The sequence below is a fragment of the Seriola lalandi genome, unplaced genomic scaffold (genome assembly GCF_002814215.2).
Source record: "Seriola lalandi dorsalis isolate HSWRI2012SDOR001 ecotype SW California unplaced genomic scaffold, Sedor1 jcf7180002054933, whole genome shotgun sequence".
NCBI classification, from domain to species: Eukaryota; Metazoa; Chordata; class Actinopteri; order Carangiformes; family Carangidae; genus Seriola; species Seriola lalandi.
Genome location: NW_019525485.1, coordinates 4,107,915 through 4,122,995, shown reverse-complemented (window position 1 = coordinate 4,122,995; position 15,081 = coordinate 4,107,915). Strand labels below are relative to the sequence as shown.

General features: G+C 45.5%; 1 protein-coding gene across 1 annotated transcript in view; it reads left to right on the top strand.

Moving 5' to 3' along the window:
* The first annotated feature begins 1,045 nt into the window (after positions 1-1,045).
* The window catches only part of raph1b (Ras association (RalGDS/AF-6) and pleckstrin homology domains 1b), a 38,899-nt gene continuing 24,863 nt past the window's right edge, over positions 1,046-15,081 (top strand). Inside the window, exons 1-2 of the mRNA XM_087170171.1 lie at positions 1,046-1,329; positions 13,177-13,260. The gene's annotated coding sequence lies outside the window, so the exon portion shown is untranslated. The remainder of the gene's footprint in view (positions 1,330-13,176; positions 13,261-15,081) is intronic.

The following is a 15,081-nucleotide window of genomic DNA, read 5'->3' as shown; positions in this document are numbered from 1 at the left end:
CCACAGGGTGGTAAATCTTCAATCTTCACCACTTTTGATCATTTTAAAAAGTTCATAGCTGTATCTACACAGAAGGCTTGAGGGGAAGGTGCAATAGGTTCTTTAGTCCACTAGATGGCAACAAAGCATTTAATTTTGATCAGCCTGTTGGTAACAATTTTTGACTGCCTAAGATTTAGTATTAATTGCAGCAATGTGTTCCACTTTTCTTCAGTGCCTCCTCTTTGTTTTATACAGGGTTTAGAGCAAGGATTACAGGCCTTAAAAAGATGTGTACTATGTGTGGCAACACATGGTGACAGATTCATTGTGAAGGGGGGGGGGGGGTTAATGCTTTGCCAAAAATGTTGCCTGTAATTTTAACTCTGAAAATGGATGAGGGGTGGGTAGGTGGGTGGGATTGACGGGCTAGTATAGTAATGCCATGTGTCCATATGGATAACGCGCAGTAATCTCCTAATCTGGAACATGTCCCTTTTGTCTGGTGGTGGTGACTTTGGCTGAGCATCAGCAGGAACCCACCCTGTGTGGCTTAATGCGGCTCCTTATCTCATTTTACAGCATGTTTCCTGAAACAAACCAACGTTTATAGTTTTATTATTATTACTATTACCCTATTATTATTATTACTGTTAGTAACTGTCGGATATTGATGCTGCATTCATTTTTCCTACATTATTTCCTATTTTTCCCATAGAATCCTATATTTTCGAATTTACAGTCTTTGAGATAAAAGTTATTCAATAAGGTGATTTTGAGATGCACCCTGACACAACAGCATTTAAAAATCTGATCTATTTTAGAAAATGGGGAGCACATGATGACTTTGCATTCAAGCGGCAGGAAGAAGAGATGACAGTGAGTATGTAATTATAGTTTTCATCAATTAATCAGCAGAAAATTGCTCTAAAATGTGTCAATTGGGAACTGGGGTTACAGCGCAATCCATCTCTTTCCCAGTCACATCTGCTTCATCGCCAGGTCATTCCTCTTCTCCGTGCTCAGCCCTGATATAAGATATTCCCCACGATCCCTGAAGGCAGCATTGGATTCTGGGCTGGACAGGAAACGACGGAGACGCGCAGCGTGTCTCCTCATCAGCTCCGGGAGAGAAGAATGGGAAAGGGAACAGGATTTTGTATGTAGACGAGGCAGCGTGTGAAAACATGAGGACAACGGGCAGTTTTTGACTAGTTATCTCTTAAAAACATATATAATTACACATATCATAATAGGAGTTTTCTTCTTTCCCCCCCGAGTACAGGGATATTTGCTCCCATTGGAAAACACAGGGGAGGAGAGGAGCCTCTTTGTGAATCCCATCTGACTGTAAGTGGGTTTTTCTTTACTATTCCGGCATGTTTTAATTATCTCACGCCTTGTCGGCCTTTCTAGAATCAGCTCCCTCACAGACTGAGAATGTCAATCATAAATAAATGTCAGTATATTGTGCCACACACTGGCAGCAGCCCATGTTGGAGATTTTGTCCTCGGGAAAAGAAACGGAGGAGTACTTAAACTGTATGTTTACCATACTTCTTAAAGACAAGGGTCACTAAATAGCGATCTGTGAATATGTTGTTGCTTGTTAGAAAAAGTGTTTAGTCTGTTTGAATGGGGAGGGGGTTATATGCCCCCTATGCGGCCATTGAACAATCCTTTTCTTGGGGAGAAAGGGTGTGCAGCGTTTGGGCCGACTGGGAAAACAGCCGCAGCTTTCATGGGAGTGACATTTGAACATGAGCCCATTGTTATGATGTATTTGTTAGTTTTTATTGCCAGAGCCAAGCCTTGTGACTCTGTCGCGGCCGGCTGGAGGTATTTTCAACCTCATTTTCTGTCCTCTGCATCTAACAGAAGGGATATGTACAGTCTCCACCCTGTTTAGCGGGAGGAGGCTATCAGCTTCTGGTAATGGCCGATGGTTTTGTCGCGGTAATGTTTATATCTTGCTGGTGGACTTATGAAATTTCACATTTCACGTATTTAAAAGCACATAAGATAAGTGGTAATATATGTCAGTGTGGCTGGGTTCAGCTCATCATTAGCTGCCTTCTTCACAGCAGTTCATGAGCACTGTTTTAATCCCCTTTGTTGGATGACGCCGCCGGCAGCAGATTGGATAACATGTAGCCAGTTTGACCAGTGGCTATCCCCAGTTCACTGCTAGCACCCACATCAGCTAGTAACATCTTAAGTCTTTAAAACTAGGCATTTATCCTGAAACTAGGAAAAGTTAAACACTTGAGCTGCTGCTTCACTGGCACAAATAACTAGAGCTTCCCAAACAGCCAAATGATTGTAAATGACTTGAACAAGCTTCTCCCCTGAGGTCACGCTGTGTTTCTCTCTCTCTGCTTGTAGCCTCAGACTTTGCATCATTTCAGACGTTAGTACTGGAAAGATAATGACCCTTCATTGACCGTGGGGTTCAAAGGTCATTTAGTGAGGAGCTGCACACCATGCCACAGTCTGGCTGACTACCATATGGACCCAGTAAACATTCCCTGTGAGTGTGTGTGTGTGTGTGTGTGTGTGTGTGTGTGTGTGTGTGTGTGTGTGTGTGTGTGTGTGTGTGTATTGTTTGCACTACCCATGCCAGACAAGGACAGATATTTAGCTGTATCTCTTCAGTTCAGGGGGTGAAAATGGGCTCAAAAAGAGCCACTAAGAAGCCACTTTGCCCTGCCTTTATTCCCCCCACGGTGGCATTATAATAGACCGTCTGTGTCCTCAAGGCACGCTTGATTTGCATCCACAAAGCACTAGACTACAAGCACATTATTCTGTGCTTTGAGACAGTGCAGCAACAATGCAGCCCATTCGCTTACAGTGCAGTTAATGGGTTGAAAATAACTACTGGCCTTCTGGTCGCTCCCCCTCAGCCAGATGCATTTAAGCTTGTTATGTTTTTTTTTTTTGGTTTCTTTTGGCGTGTGGAGTGAGGTTTTACTTTCTGTTTTGTCAGAGACACAGAAGAGGACAGAAAATGTATGATGCCCAAAGGACATCTGGAAAACCTAGTGATATGTTGTTCCTTTGGGTATTGTTACACAGTGGCTCTGTTTTTCTGTGCTGTGTCCCATTATGAATGTTACTTAAAAACAAAATGATCAGCTGGTTCTGTAAAATGGAGGGTTTGAAAATATTTGCTCTGATTTTGATGATAGAAGCAACTTTTTGGGGGGTTTATTTTAGGCCCCTGGCTGAATTCCAACAGGTAGTTGTAGCAATATACTTTTCAGCGAGTGCCTGTTTGATTCAGTATCAATGTTTTGTGAAAGTACTGGTGCAAAAACACAATACCAGCACCTTGTGTAATAGGATCATACAAGACATTTACTCAGTAGGTTGAGTTATACTGAAATCACTGCATTCAGCTCAGTCATGGATTAAATGTCTAACCACAGAGGTAAAACACATGTTAGAACAGAGCGTGTCATCTCACTGCCCCTGTTTAAAAGCACATGTAAGGAATTTTTCACTGTCAGCTTTCTCTCTCAAGGCCGTTGGAAAGAGAAGCGAGGGAGAGAGGGGATATATTTTGGGAGAAGAAACGGCTCAAAATACATAACCAGAAACATGGTTTTCTCATTCGTCCACTTGTTTTGCCAGAAGACGCAGGGAAGAAAAAACGCTTCTGCTTTCCGCCATCCACCCCACTGCCTCATTTTATACTTTTTTGTACACTTGACTTCTTTTGGATATAGTTGATTAGATGAGAAAAACAGCTGTCAAAGAAATTTTGGTATTGAGGAATGATCCGCAGAGACTGTGTGTGTTAGAGAAGAGGGATTTGAAAGCTATTCTTGGTTTGTGTGTGTGTTAGCATCTCCTGCGTGCTGGTGTGTCCATCTGTCAGCACTTTACTGGCTCTGTTGTGCGGGTTGCAAGGGCCATGTCTGACCTCTGCCCATCCATCCACCCATGTCCACGGACATAATAAGACTTAACTGCACAAAAGCTCCAAAAACAAGAGCCTGGAGGCGGCGTCTGCGGTGGTGGTTGCTGGTGGTTGGTGTAAGTTTACCCAGGTTATGTTACAGCCGTGGGTGTAGGTGGGTAAAGGGAGAGCAAGGGGGGGGGGATGGCACTTCAAACGCAGCCTTCAACACGCACTGATGGAGAGCCGCAGGGGAGAATGTAACCTGATATTTCCTCACTGACAGGAGGTACCTTGACTTGACTTGGGTTGGTGGACTAGAGAGTTTAAAAGCCACCAGCTGCAGCGGGGCTCAGCTCACATGATGCCAGACAAGATGCCATGTTATGAGTGTGTTGTGTGTGTGTGTGTGAGTGAAAACGAGAGAAAGTAGCTATGTATCATTCCACCTGGGTGTGTCCCCCCCCCCCTCCCCTTGTCACAGACACGTGGTCCCGGCCTCTATAGGGCCTTGTTCTGGTAACATTTTGCTGACCTTTGGTGGCAGCTGCCCCTGCCATTTGGAGACAAAGACAAATGGCTAACCAGCCTGTCTGTGGCCTCTAAAACCTCCACTGTTCCAGATAGTGAGTTGCTCTTCCTGTTGGCCTTTTCATACGTACGTAGAAACTTATATCAGTGCCCTCCGCGACAGGAAATCAATTGTTTGAGATCCACTTGCAGCCTTTTCTTATGTGATGACTGATTTCTGTTCTCCGACAAGGAGAAAGCTGAGCACACGCACTTTCACTTTTCCTCACCTCCAGTTTCGTTATTGCCCTTCTCGGTAGTAAACACACGCCCACGTGAAGGTGTGTTGAGTCGTCCGCTTGCACTGAAACCAATGTATGGACAAGGAGGCACCTACTCTCCGGCTGCACTGCTGATCGGAGTAGGCAGAAGGAGGGCATCCGCCTCTCCTTTCAGGACAATACATGATCTCGGTCCTCGTTCAGCAGGTGCACTCAAGCGCACAGGCGTACACACACACACACACACACACACACACACACACACACACACACACACACACACACACACTGCTATATTAAGGCAACTGAAGATACAAATGGCTAGGATTGACCTACCATCAGTTCTCCTCGCCATGTCAGTTGTCATATCTGTGCCACTGGGTGAATGCCTTCTCCTGCAGCACTGACGAGTGTACTCATTTATAGCACAGGTCAGTCCTGGTGGGATTTACACTCATAAAGGGAAAGCCCATTTTTAGAGATATTGATTTATCATTGATTCAGGAGTTATTTTATGATGAATTGTTGTAATATTGCCTCACCTGCCTTTCCTACATTTCCCAGTTTTCCTTGCACCAGAGAATGGGTTGCAAGGTAGAAGGAGCGAGTTTGAGTTGCCGCCCCTTTACTCTTGTTGTCGTGCTGTAGCTGCATTGCATTCTGGTCTATTGAGGCTACATCGGAGAAAACTGATACTTCTCCCACTTTTATGATGGATTTCTCCCTGTATGATTAGAAGGCAGGCACCTGTAGAAAATCGTCGGTCTAGAAATAAGCCTTGAATCAGAAAGACCGACTAAAATTGAGCGATACCTGCTCATGTTTTGAAGGTTAGCTTTCATGTGTCATGAACAGGGCATTGCTCCACCTGCCAGTCAGTCTTTATCTCCACACCGCTGCTTCCGTGACCCGTTTTTCTATATTTTATCTGATCTGCTGCGATACATTTCCAACCCTGCTGCATTGTTCATTCATTAATTGTCCCTTTTTGTTTGCTACCTCTGTCACTGTACACTTTGTTTAAGCAGCTTAGGCAGCCATTAATCAGTGTGACTTTGACAATGGCAGCTGGTTGATTCTCACTGCTGGGCTGCTGGTGAGGGACCCCCCCCCCCCACTCCCTCCTCCTCCTCCTACTGTATCATAGTTGGTCTGTTTTATTCACTGTTGTCAGGGCTCTTTGTTAACTTCACAGTGCACAGGACAGGAAATAGGGGGGGGGCCACACTGTCTTCACTGTTGCTCTCTGTCATGCAGTCAGCATGCTCAACACCTGTGTGACACAGAGCCCCGAGGCCCTTCTGCCGTGTTGTTTGTGCACCTATCTTTAAGTTAAGTCGCACACAGTTGGGCGATCACCCTGAAACTGATCCTGACATCCAAGGTTGGAGAAAGGGAATCTCATCCCAGTGGGAATTCTCAACTGGAATTCCAGCGGTCGCATCGGATATCAGTGGAGGAGAGAGCGCAGGGAGGGCGGAGCGGAGGAGGTGATTTATGGCGTCATGTTTCTTTCTCCGCCGCACCAGTCTGTGTCATCCACGGCAAAGCCCAGTTCAAGATCCACCGCAACCGTCGCGGGGCAGGTTGATGGATGGGGCTGGCCTATCTGTGCGGATGGACAGCCTTTTGAAGTGGGCCCTGGATAATGGCTCTTTGACATGGAGAGAGCAGAGAATGCTTAAGGCAAGCAGGAGTACTTTAGAGAGAGAGAGAGAGAGAGATAGTGAGTAGTGTTAAGAGCACACAAAGTGCTAAGTCAGACGAAATATTCATGTGCTGTCTGGCTGCTGCAGCTGCTGTATAGAAAATATGCAGTATTGACTGGGGGGGTGATGTATGATCTGTCCCGTGTTAGAATTACATATGGAGGGAGAGAGCGGCTTTATTTCCTACTCTCCTTATTGCTTTCACATGCACTATTTGGGATCCTTAATTGAATTAAATTAAAGGGCCAGTCCTTTGCAGCAGATCATGGCCGCGGTCGCTTTAACACCCAGCACCAGCAGTTCCTGTGTCCTCTCCGTCTGATCAGAGTTCAGCCGGTTCTCATGAAACCGTAGCAGCCGATCGCGTGTCCCTGTGTTTATATGTGTGTGTGCTGGAGTTGGTGTTTGTTTGCCTTTTTTTTTTTTGCAGTCTCTGGTAGCACTTACAGTCCCAGCATAGCTAGGGTTAGAGGGAGAGAGACACACACATACACACACACAAACACACGCAGATACAAACAAATGAAACTGTACTGTTTCCCCTCACCCCGCTGTGAAATGCCTGCTTCTTGGCCTAAAAGTGTTTAGATGACCCCTGTTTAGAGGAGTTTATGCTTATACAGTTGTCTAACCATTGACCTGCGGGTTACATTCCAGTCAAATCCACCGGGGATCCAGTTTTATATACCACTTGGTATAAACCAACAATAGTGGCATTATAAGACTACCAGAGAAAGTCAAGGATGCAGTTACGGTGATTACAGTGTCCTTCCCTAGAGTCTCTTTTTAGGAGGTTGGCATCACGTTGTGTTGGGGGGGTGGGAGGGAGGGGGTGTCATGTTTGTGTGTGTGGTTACAAAAGCAGTGACATATGTCTGAAACATTGGAACAAATAAATACCCTGGCACGCATGGAAAATAGATTCCAGACCTGAGTGTGCACTGGATTTAAGTTGTCATCTTCTTGAACTCCAGCTCCAACAGGATCGTCTTACACTACATACATAATATTTGAGGCTAAAAACAGGCTCAGCCCTGCATTATTTAACTGTTCCAGCTGTTTCAAGTGTTTCTGTGTTCATTTCAAGCCACGAACCAGCAGTACTACCAAAAACTAGGGCTGAAATGTCTTGTTTTGCCATTAAATATGCACTGTAGCCTACTTTTCCACCCTCTCAGATCTTTAACTGCACTCTCACCCATGCTCATGAAAGTTACCCCAGCTCAAGCAGCTACACTATCCAGGCTGTATTTAAGCATGTGGTGAAACCTCAAGGAAGGGAAACGAGAGGGGTTGGACAGCAGCCTGCCCTTGTCACATTGCCCGCTCATTGCATCCCAAGCCAAGAGCCACAAGGTTCACCGCACATCGCCGTGTCACTAGTGACTCTGCAAACCCAGCTGGCTGCCAAAAGGACTTAGGGAAGTGGAAGGACACCTGCGAGGAAGAGGGTGAAAAATGTGAAAACGGTGAGAGGAAAGAAGCGTCAGATGGAGGAGGACAGGAGAGACAGGTTTATGAGAACCAATCAAATATATTTTTTTTCAGTGCAGCTGATGTCATGTGAAACAACGGCTCGGAAACACTGAGGTCATTCTTCGTTTTCCTCGCGTCCCCCGGCCGGTGTCTGGAAGTCGCACTTTTTTCACAACACTTGGCTTCAAGCTCGTGCTCTGAATTTACTGTAGGGACTGATGTTGCCAGGATGCTCTGTTTTTTGTTTTTTTTTGCATCAGGGTTCACGCAGGACACTGGAGGAATGTGGGAGTTTCAGACAGTAACTGCACTGACCTACAACGAGGAGAGAATCCAAGTGAAAACTCATGCTTGCCGTTGTAGAAGTGGATTGACACATTTTTGCGAGAGAATCCCTTGTCAGTGGCTCAAACCTGCAGGCTTAATCTCACAAAATAGTGCTCTGTGGGTGTGTGTGTGTGTGTGTGTTTTTGTGGCTGCCTATTGCCAAATCTCATTGACTAATACCCTAGCAGCTCTCCAAGTGAGCCTGAGCTGCCATTGACTTGGCTGAGTAGCTTGCTAATCTCTCTCTGCTCCGCTGATCTTCACTCTCCAGCGATTCCCGATTATTTCGGCCCATGTGCCGCACAGGCAACTCGGCGAGTGAATCATCTTTGGCACTGTGACCAACTTCCAGGCTGCAGGGGAGGGTCACAAGCAGATCTGCGGTCAGTGAGCTTGACCCCTTCACCCCTCGCTGCTGTTGGAGACTGAAACAGTGTGAATGAGAATCATGATTTCTGTCTGTAAGCTGATCAGCTTTGAGCGAGCTGCACTAATGAGTAGGTTTGAGAGTTTGCACTGCGGTTAAATGAAAACAGTCCACAAAACGCTCCGACACAAAGGACTGTTTTGATCCAACACAAGAAGGAACAGGTCCAAATGTAGTCAAACACAAGAGGCATGTGATCATGTAACCTTGTATATGTGTGTTACATTACCCATAAACCCCACTGGCAGCTAGCCAGCCAGTGGGACCTCCGTCAGATCCCACTGGCCATCGTGGGAACATTCCTGACGCAGCATTATTCCATAATTCCCACCATGTGTGGTTTTTCCAGGGCCGAGTGCTCACTGCAGAGGCCGTGGAGAATCCCACTGAGGAGAGGAGATCAGCTCCTTGTAATCGCAACCAGACTTCAGTGTGCGTGAGTGGGAAGAGCAGAGGTAGTCTGGGAGTGATACTGCAGGGTCAGTCCAGTAACACCTTCACCACGGGTTAAAGCTCAAGAGAACAAGTTGTGTGTTTAGCCTCGGTGCGGGGACTCACTTTTTTGGTGTTAATGGTTTTGTCATGTGACCAGGAGGCACTTTGGAGTCAGAGGACCTTGAGTGCAGTGAGTAAAATAAAGTAACCACATGAGTAGTTGTGTTAATATTAGTCATGGATGAATCACTTGCTGGCAGTTTAAGTTTATTGAAGGATAACAAAACAAAAGGCTGCTATCAGTATCTTATTTTGAAAGTCAGACGGTGACATGGATGTGAAATGATTATATTGTTGGCATTGTTTTCACCTTGTGAGTCTGGGTGTGTGTGTGTGTCATCAGGGTAAAATGTGCTGTGGCAGGTGTTTATACGTCTGTTTGTCTGTGGACGGATGCCGTCACCGTGATGGAGCCACAAGATACAGTCAGGACAGGTGTGTAGTTGAGATCAAGACAGAGATGGGCGTGGTCCGACCCATGTGTACTCGGCAGCCGTTACTGCATTATTACATGTGTAGCGAGTAGTCGTGGGTCAGAACATCAACACGTCAACAAGTGATTTTGTATTGACCTACGGAAGAGGTCAGGCCGTCCACTGTGCAAGAATAGCTTCTTCCAGTTCCACTTGATTTGGTGTAAAAGCAATACGCTGATCAATACTAATGCACCTTCCCAGCGAGGATGCGCTTTGTAGCGAACCCATCAGTCAGTCAGCTGACTGATGGTTTTGCCTCAATGCCCTTACAGGAGCGCTCAGGGTCACTGCTAAAGCCTCGTCTTGCTGTGAAACCAGATTACGATGTTGTTTCTGATCAATAAATCTCCCTGGGACCAGCAGCCATTGTTATTACAGATCAGTGGTGAATTAGGGAGCGAATCTGTCCTGTGTCACAACCAGATTATCACATTGTATTGTGTTCGCCTCGTCATCTGTCACAGAACACAACACTGTAATTTATCACATTTCCAGATGCTATCTTGTCATGCAACACAAGAATGGGAGGAATGCATCTTTCATCATTAATCTTTGGCCTCGGTTGCGTCACTCTGACGTGGTGTTTCTGCTTCTTTGTGCAGGTAGTGTTAAGAGTAGACTTTCTTCCCTGTGTAGTATGTGTTTGTATGTTGTTATGATCTTTACAGTATTCATTTCCACTTTCTACCGTCCCGCAAGATTATGTTAATAGATGTGTTGTTGTTAACTGTATAGTATTTTAAGGCCATTGTTTGTAATGTTATTGTATTGTATTTTTTTCTACTGTAAGTTCTTCCTGTTTTTTTTTAATCAAAACAATTCATCCTCCGAACTGTGGCACAAGTTCAAAATGACACATCTGGGATTTAGTGGTTGAAAAACTACTTGAATTTTCCTTTTAATGTGTGAGTGTGCCAAAACCTAAAGAAGTTAAAGTCTTACTTTTGATCATTTATCTCAGTTGTATCGTTCAAGAGTGACTAAGAAAATATTTGAGATGGATTGCTCATATCTGACCAAATGTACTCATGTTTGTATAAGTGCCAGTACTCATCCGGTCATCATTATGACTAATCTAGAAAATCTGAATCAAACAGAATACACACTTCATTTTGTATTTCTGTGTGTTATGAAACAGGAAATGCTAAAGTATCCGATGTTAACTATTCCTCCCTTTATTACAGACGCTGCTGGTATGATGATCATTTAAAATAAAACTTTTTCTGATGGTGTTTGTTTGAAGAAAAGAGGAAAAAAACCTTTGCGAGTGAGTCACATCATTGAAGATCAGTATGAGGCGTACATTACCTCTCTGAATGGGTCTGACACAGATGCCTAAGGGGAATAATATCCACTGATCTTCCCAGTTTAATGTGGCGTGTCATCCTGAGCAACAGAAACCCTGTGTAGTGGCTTGTGTCTCATTTTTGCCTTTAATGTCTGTTTGGAACAAGTCTGTTATGTGGTCCTGTAAAACACTTATTACAGTATGTGTCTATATATAGATATAGTATACGGCTAGTGCCACAGACGGAGCATTTGACAGTCATACAGTACATGCACTGTACAAACATATCGTGCGTTTAGCTCCGTTTGATTCCTGCACACTCATTCGCTGGGCTTCCCCCTACAACAATCCTGCCTTTCTTTTCCTGCTGTGACATCATCATCACCCCCTGCTCACTCAGTGCCCTGCCTTCCTCCCCACTTCCTGCCCCGACAGGAAATGAGCCACCCCAAAGGTTTTGCAGTTAATGGGGGCGGACAAGGACACACCTGTGTCCACTACACAGGTCCCTGTGTTTCCCCTTTGGTGTGTTGTTGAAGTGGGGCAACAATCTAGGCCACATAAAAAGTGTGTTGAAACCAACTGTTGTAAAGGCAGCGACACACAGGGCACCTTTTTGGGCAGTTGTGTGTTTTTGTAGTGCCCACACAGTCGCCTCAGCATTCAGTCACAAGGGAAGACATTGTTCCCAGGTTATGTTGCTCTGCACAGACTCCATAAACACAACATGTGCTGCGTATGTACCTGAGCATTCATAGTTCTCATACCCATGCAACTTTGTGAGCCGGCGCTGTAATGATGCTGCAGAAAGGGAAAAAAAAAAATCAGATAAGCAAAGTTTTGCATCTTATTACAGAATTTGAAAAGGAAAATAGAAGTCATGTCTGAAATTGTTTGATCTGAGTCATCTCCCTCCCTGTAAAAAAAACCACTGATCAGAAGTCGGCTGTGTTTATCTGTGCATGTGTCGCAGGCCTGCCTTTGTTTTCAGCGTGGGAGCAGCTGCCTGCCGGCCTGTGCGCTGTTGTGACTGGAGCAACTGTTCCCTGCAGCTGCACGGACCCATGTGTCACTGCCACACCTGTTGTATAGCCTTGTGTTGACTGAGTGATATCACACGTTAACTTGCGATTCAAGCAGGCAGTTGTGTTTTCGACACACACGTACGGCATGACCAACGCACTCACACAAACCTGTGCTCTTTCTGACGCTCTCGCCCTGTTACAAGAAGTGTGTTTGCTGTGAAAACACACGCTCACACACACTTTTTTTTTTTTTTTTTGGGGCCAGCCACATGCTGCGGATGAACAACAGTTGGTGTGTAAAAAAAAAGGGACAGCTGAGGCCAGCGGGAATGTGTTCCTCCGTAGTTCGCCATAACATCAGCTGCCTACCTCTCTCTCTCAGAGACACACACACACACACACACACACACACACACACACACTCAAAGTAAATACACGCCATGACCAAATCATAGCACTGATATTTTCCAACCAGCTCAGCATGTTATAACCTGACATACCTACATTATATTTTTTATGATTCAGCATCCAGATAGTTTTAGATAAAATAAGGTTAGGCCGCTGTGAGTCAGCACTGAGGTGAAATTCGCTGAAATGTCGGTCAGCATTGTTGAGACCTGGTGAGTCACACTTAATACACAACTAAGAGTTTTGACAAAGTTTGAGTTTCTACTCTGACTCATGTTGTGAAATTATCAGCCTGTGGTAGTTGCAATGCTGATTATGTTAGCTGCGTGTGTGTGTGTGTGTGTGTGTGTGTGTGTGTGTTCATGCGTGCGGGTCCTGAAAGGCTTTGCAGTCAAACGAAAGAAGGCCTCTGCAGCTCAAATGTCACATTCTTAATCTCGCACTAATAAGAGAGAGAGAGAGAGAGACAAGAGAGAGTTTATAATGAAGGGAGAACTGTGCTTGATTGCTTTCCGAGCTGTGAGATAAGTGTCTTTCTGGCCGCGCGTGTCATTTTCGCCTGTGCTTAGTTAAGTCTCTCGCTCAAGCACCCTCCGTAGTTAATCCCCTGCATTCTTGTGACAGTGAAATCAAGTCTGCTCTCCTCCTGCTGCCGGCTGCCAATTCCCTTGATTTCCCCTGCAGTGCGGTGAGAGCAAACACTCGATCCATAAAGTTTGGGATTTCACTGACTAATGGCCGTGGTCGAGGTGACCAAAGCAGTGGGTGTGCGCTTCTTCTACAACAGCCACAAAAAATAAAGCAAACCATATCTGATTGGTTTTATTCTTCCTTTCTTTCTTTCTTTCTTTCTTTCTTTTCTTGTTTCCAGGGGATAAAAGCCCGGTCGCAGAGCGGCGTGGTGGTTTCGCTTGACCTTTCACCTCAATAGGAAGGAGAGAAAGCCACTTCAGAGGTAAGAGTTCCTGTAAACCGGAGTGAGTAAATGGTGCCACTGCTGCTTTCTGTGGGTAATAAATTATGAGCAGAGGAAAAAGGAAAGACGGTATTGACGTAAGCTTCGCAAAAACTCAGGCTTCCTCGCACAAATGCCACAGAGATTATTGTTTTGACACCATTTGCTGCTGTAGGCAGCCGCCAGGGAAGTTATTTAAGGTGGTCTCAAATGCCAGTTTTAGTGCAGTGCTTCTGACATGCACGTCTGAGGAATCACGTGTTCAGCTATCATCTGTCATCTCGCAGCTTTAAATTTTTCAGCAAGTGGAATCCCCGGTCGACGGTGTAGATCCATCATGTGTTTGTTGTTTGTTGTTTAGCCAAATCCTCAGGCAGAAGGCCTTGTAAATTAAAGCCAAATGAAAGAGGAGTCAAACCTCTGAGGATCTCGTCAGGGGAGAGTCTGCCTCACCGAAGGAGATAATTCTTGACTAAAGTGGAACCATGTGAGGGCGAACCATGGCTGTGGTCAGTAGCAAAGCGATGCTTCTCTCAGTACGTCTGTATTCTCTCGCTATCACAGATCTGCGTTGAGTTTGAAACCCAGAGCCTCAAAGTTTCCACTCATATTTGTACAAGAGATGCTGACTTTCTTTTTTTTTTCAGAGATGAAGTAATTACATAATGTACTCATTTTCAGATCAATCACTCACACTCACACAGCAAGGAAATCTATATTTAGATTGCTGCTCGGCTGAATGATGCCGCTTTATAGGAAATGCACACATGGCGAAACAAGACTCCGAAGGCCCAGACTCGTACTGGGTTGTTTTTAATTTTGGAAAACAAGCTTGTGATGAGTAAAAAGCCCGGCAGTGAGGCTGTGGAAGGAAGCTGGATTTTAAACTGGGACCCCAGCGGTGATGGAGCCTGAGGCTGAGAGGAGGAAGCCTGCTCCCCTGCACTTAAACTGTTTCAGGAAGTTGGGATGCTCATGTGTCAGAGATATTTATAAAGGTTTATAGCTGTGTGACTGGCGGGTGACTGTGTGTGTGTGTGTGTGTGTGTGTGTGTGTGTGTGTGTGTGTGTGTGTGTGTGTGTGTGTCAGCGTCATGTGTTTTAAGGGGAGGTTGCCATGCAGAGATGCTCACTAACGTCGACACTGAGCTGCCAATATTATTCAACATGTACATCACGCATGCAAGGCCACGGTTAACATGTCATTGTTCTGTGATGCGGTTGTCATGGCAACCTTTTCATTCAGAATCGGGCAGTCTTAAAACAGATTGTCCTTGAAATGATCCCCGCACCACCACCGCTATTCCTAAAGAAATACAGATTGCAACCACAAAGACGTGTGTGTGTGTGTGTGTGTGTGTGTGTGTGTGTGTGTGTGTGCGCGCGCATTCCTCAAGGATGGCAGCATTGGCACAGCAGGAATGCTGGAGGTGGCGTGGCAGGAAACAGACTGGCACATTTTTTCATGTCCATCTGATGAGACCCACACACACACACACACTCGGACATTTGCTTCACATTCAGATAACGAGGCTTTTCAGCAGTAGCTCATCAGTGGTCAGCTGCAGGGGTTATGAGGTGAAGGGCTTAGCAAGGGGGAAGATGGGAAACGTAGTAAGCTAACGGAGGAAGACGTGCCCAGCTGCTACTGGCATGCGTGCAGCTGTATGCTTCTTTTTGCCTTTAGGTACAACACATTGCACATGGCCGGCTTGCTGCAGTAGGAATACATTGTTCATGCACGGGGTGTGTGTGTGTGTGTGTGTGTGTGTGTGTTTGGGCATGTGTGTGTTTGGGCATGTGTTGCTTGTGCAAAATGTT